The sequence below is a fragment of the Gekko japonicus genome, unplaced genomic scaffold, assembly GCF_001447785.1.
Source record: "Gekko japonicus isolate JY-2015 unplaced genomic scaffold, Gekko_japonicus_V1.1 scaffold176, whole genome shotgun sequence".
Lineage (NCBI taxonomy): Eukaryota > Metazoa > Chordata > Lepidosauria > Squamata > Gekkonidae > Gekko > Gekko japonicus.
The window spans coordinates 944,607-950,123 of NW_015160840.1; positions in this window are offsets into that span (position 1 = coordinate 944,607).

A 5,517-nucleotide genomic window follows, 5' to 3' on the forward strand; every position below is an offset into this window, starting at 1 on the left:
CGCCCAAGAAACTGGGAACCAAGGCATGTAACATCAACGTAGCTGACTGGAAGGCAACAGGAGGGCAGACTGGCTGAGGCTTTTGCAGGGTGGGGACTGCAGCACTCCATAATGTGTGGACTGGCCAAGCTACCGCAAAGTATGTCAGATGCAAAAATGCAAAAGGTAATGGAACTGACCATGCAAGAGAGAAAAAGTGGTCAATAAAATTTGCCTCCAGTTGCCAGGAAGTAGAAACTTTTGGACAGCACATCTGTTCCCTGGGGACATAATACAAACACATTTCAGACTTCTCCAGACCCCAAAGTGGCTGCAATCTAGTTTAAAATACATCCACTGGCAACAGAAATCCAAGTTTTGTCAAGTCTAACACAAACTCTAATATCTGTGTGACACTGGTACCATCAGAGCCAAACCTTAAGGCAGAAGTCCCTTGGCCTTCCATATGCTACTGCAGCTAGCAAGCCCCCGCTGACCACCATAGATCTTACTTTTGAGTAGACAAGCATTGAATTACACTGTGTGTTCATCTGTGAAGACGATGGGATGGGATGAGACTAACTTGGGCTTGCCAGCCTCCAGGTGGGGTCTGGAGATCTCCCCTTATTATTACAATTGATCTCCAGTCTACAGAGATCAGTTCCCCTGGAGAAAATGGCTGCTGTCATGTGGTCATTGGCAAAGCTGGCTTCCTGTGGGTTCGCCCAGTCCCAGTGGCTGCCCGTGCTGCTTGTTTTCCCTCCTCCCCACTGGCCACCCTTTTCTTTTGGTGATGTGACATGATGCTGCCACGGCCACTGCTGCTGTTCCAGTATGATGGGCCCCCTTCTAAGCCCCTGCCACCTGTGGTGAGTCTGGGGGCTGCCACTCTTGCAGCCCCTGTAGGTTGTTTTTCTCTTGGGTATGGGACTCCTGAGACTGGGGGGAGGCCAGCAGTGAGTCTGGGGATGAGCCCATCCATGGACACTTGTTGAATGTTCATTCTATGCTTCACCTTTGAAGTATATATGGTCTACTTCCAAGGGGACCAGAGTCTAAAATTACCTAACAGCAACACTGATATGTAGAACTGGTCCTATGAATGTTTTTTCATGCACATAGGTAGATGGCTACGCACTAAATCCCAGATTCAGATCACTTTTAAAAGATGCATCAAGACATGTTGAATTGCCATCTGGCCATGAACTGAAAAACTTAAAAGGCCAGTTCAACAAACACAGTCTCATGCTGTGCTCAGTGTGGTTTTTTAAAAAGCTATATAGCTCATACTTGTAGAATCCTTCACATTGATGAAGCTGCATTAAGAACAGCAGTCTTGTAAAATAAGAACCACACAACCTGGTTATGTGAAGCAGCTTTAGATACAGCAATGCAAATGCTATTTGTGCCTCAAAAGCAAACGTGCTTTAGAGTCACATTTAGCCAGTGACTCAACCATAAAAACAAGTTACTGGATAGAAACAGGCACGCAATATTGTACCTCTGTTCTTGAGCCATGAAATTCCATATACCTTGTTTTTTTCTTTGACACTGCCATCCCAGGCAGAGTCACATCCAGTTTGGTGTAGCAGTTAAGAGCATAGACCCTAATCTGGGAGAACCGAGTTTGATTCCCCACGCCTCCATATGCAGCCAGCTGGGTGACCTTGGGTCAGTTACAAGTTCTTTCAGAGTTGTTCTCTAATGAGCAGTTCTCAAAAGAGCTCTCTCAGCCCCACATACCTCAAGGGTGTCTGTTGTGGGGAGAGGAAGGGAAGGAGATTGTAAACTGCTCTGAGACTCCGAGTGAAGGGCGGGGTATAAACCCAATCTCCTCCTCCTCCTCTTCTGAAACCAGTCTTTCATAGCACGAAAGGCAGCACGTGAAGCCAGATGTTCAAAATGAGCAGCTTACTACTTCAATATGTACCCAGATGTGCCCCATGTAAAAATATTCCCTTATGGCTGTGTTGAAAATGCCTCGCACGACCGTGGTTTAATGGAACTGGCTATACTTAATGTAATCATCTGAATCAGACAGAAGTTGATTTATTAACCCCAGTTAAACTATGATTTTGTATGGTGTATGAAAGTGGACTTTTTGGTTTGTTCCCTGACGCAGCCCTTGACACATTGCAGGCTAGGTCTCTGCAGGAGAGGCAGGGAAAAGAGTGAAGGCGATTTGTCCAAGCAAACAAGGATTTGAATGATCACCTGCAATCTGAATCCTGGTTTCACACCCTGTGTGTGCAGGGAGATTTATGTTCCAATATCGTACTGATTAAGTGCTATCAAGTCACAACCAACTTATGTTGGCCCCTCATGGGGTTTTCAGGGCAAGAGATGAGCAGAGGTGGTTTGCCATTGCTTTTTTTTGCATAGTAAACCTGGTTTTCCTTAGTGGTCTTCCATCCAAGTACTAACAATGGCCAGTACTGCTTAGCTTCTATGTTCTGACAAACTCAGTGTTGTCTTTCTTGGCTGTTCAGGCTGCTAGCACTATTGTATTAATCAGGGCTTTTTTTGTAGAAAAAGCCCAGCAGGAACTCATTAGCATAATAGGCCACACCGAACAGCAGAATCTCATTAGCATATTAAACCACACCCCTGACATCACAGCTCATTGGCATATTAGGCCACACACCCCATGTTACCACACTCACCTTTTGCTTCTTATTCTGTTTACTTTGTTTGTTGTCAAAACCCTGGGCTTTTTTTGTAGCAGGAACTTCTTTGCATGTTAGGCCACACACCCCTAATGTAGCCAATCCTAATGAGTTTCTGCTGTTAGGTGTGGCCTATTATGCTAATGAGTTCCTGCTGGGCGTGGCCAACTCAGGAGCCAGCGGAACTCCGTTCCTGTGCGTTCCTGCCCAAAAATAGCCCTGGTATTAATGCACCTGAGAATTGCACTATAAGTACACAACAGGCTGGATCTCATGATCCAGCTGTACAAGGCACTGATGGTCATGGATCTTCCCTGCTCTTCCCTACCCCAGTAGTCCCTTTTCACTTTGGGAAAGGTGAATGTGCAAAAGAAAAAAAAACCTAACATACCACTTTCTGTAGTTCCATGTAACTCAGGGGGGGGGGGGGAACGCAATGAAGAAAAAGGTGTAAAACTGATATTTTGCCATACATTAGTGAGCCAAATATGATGTGTAACTTAACTTGCTGTTCTAAAGTTTGTTAGGACTCGTGCTACACTGAAATGGCTGAATGTATGAAAAATAAAAAGGAGGAAAATTATTATTTCCAAGAGGGGTCTTTATTGCTATGTTTTGTGACCTGAATGGAGGAATACACAAACACAATATGCATTACAAGCCTCTGTCTAATTTACACTTGATTTGCTCTCTTTTGTTACCAGAGATTATCTTCCTTTATTTATTTATGATTTAAAACATTTCTGTGTTGTTTCCCCCCCAACTCACAGTCCCCAAAAAGGTGAACATTAAAACATCTCAAACATTAAATAACAGTGTTTAAAATTTAAAATATAGATAAAATATCTAGAATGATTAAATAGAACATATACCTGCATCTTTCTCTACCAAAAAATGCATTGACAAAATTAGTAAAAGATCAAGATTTCACAACCCCTGTTTCCCCATGTTTGGCATGACAGTGAGGAAAAGAAAACAGCAAGTCCAAATATGTGGCCATTTTGCCATCTGAAATTAAAACTCATTTCTTCTTTTTCTTTTAAATTAAACATTGCATGGATCTTTCTGGATTTTGTTTTGGCTCCTTTGATTTAGTGTCAGACATAAGCTCAGAAGCATTGTCTTCTGTTGGCTACAAAGGAGCTAACTGAGAGAGCCTTGATAAATGGGAAACGTTTTATTTGGGTGTTCTGCTGGACGTGACAGCTTGTGATCTGAACTGTACTGTAACATGAAAAGCCTTGGCTGAAAAATAATAAAATTACAACTGAGCCCTCCAAAAGATCCCCAAATTAAAGGAAGAGCTTTTAGAAACTAAGAATGTTACCTAAAAAATACATATTTTGTTCAAATGGTTAAGTGTTCACATGTATGGTGCATCTCCAAAACAAGAGTTTGGTTTCACTTGACAGGGAATTAGTGTCCCTTTTGCTTTACCAGTGCTTCCTGCTGGAGTAAGAAGCCTTTTCTTCCCTATGACAGATCCTGCAGCTGAATGGCTGGTAATGTCAAAGGGCCATTAATATGCTAAGCCTTTTCAGGGCATGAGATACCTCCATCCTGTTCTCTCCAACTTTGCCAGAGTTGTCTGTAATTCATAATTTATCTTCAAGAATCTGAATTTCTAAGCCTGATAGGATTTAAAACCAAATTTCAGTTTTTTAAAAAAAATATTGATTTCTGTTAGGTAGTAAAAAATTATCACCTTAAAATCAGATAGAGTGAATGGAGGTCTTACCTCATTTCTGAATCAGGTTTGTCGCATTATTTTCAACACTTGCAGGTGGAAACCCTCAGTCTGTATGGCAAAACAGCTTAACACACTGGAACAACGTTTGAGTCCAGTGATACCTTTAAGACCAACAAAGTTTAATTCTGGGTATAAGCTTTCATCACACGAAAGCTCATACCTTAAATAAAACTTTGTTGGTCTGAAAGGTGCCACTGGACTCAAACTTTGTTCTGTTGCTTCAGACCAACATGGCTACCCACCTGAAGCTTATCACACTAGTTTCAATTGTCTCAGTTCAGTACTAGTTGGACCTCATCTGGAGAGCTGTGTCCAGTTATGGGTGCCATACTGTAAGAACAATGTAGAAAAACTGGAATGGAGAGGATATCAATGACTATAGTTGGAAGGTCTGAAAAACAAGTCCTACAAGGAAAGATTGAAGGAAACAGATACGTTTAGCCTGGAGAAGGAAAGACTGAGAGTGGAGGGGAAGACATAAGGCTTTGCTACTCCAGAGAGCAAAACTAGTCCCAATAGGCTTAGGTTACAGGAAGATGAGCATTAGGTGTAAGTCATTCAACAATGGTACCAATTATCTAGCAGGGACAAGGGGGAGACTCCCATGTTGAAGGTCCTCAGATCTGGATTTCTTTGAGGGTTAATTGGCCTGGATAGCCTATAAAGCCCCTTCCAGTACAATGGGTTGGATCTCACAATCTGCATATACACAAGAAGCTCATGGATCCATCCTGTGCTCCCCTCCCCCATCCTCATCAGTCCTTTCTGACCCATGGGTCATAGGACCCATGTGGTCTCATAGGCATGCTGGTCGAGATATTGCAGTGGGGATAAGGAAGGAGGCCAAATTGCCCTCTCCACTCTCATCTGCCAGTGAATCATTGATGTAAGAGGCAGAAACTGTGATTTCGCTCCCTTCCTGCTCCCTCCTGCAGTTTTCCAACCCAAATGGCTAGTAGTAGTCCATATGGGTCAGCCTACTCCTGGTATAAGCTTACTGAGGGCTGAAAGGGCTACTCAGGGGGAGGAGGATTCACGAAACATCTGTAATCATGTGCTGTCACATTTCAGGATCTCACTTTATGGCTCTATGTTTTTTTTAAAAAATCCTCATACAGGCCA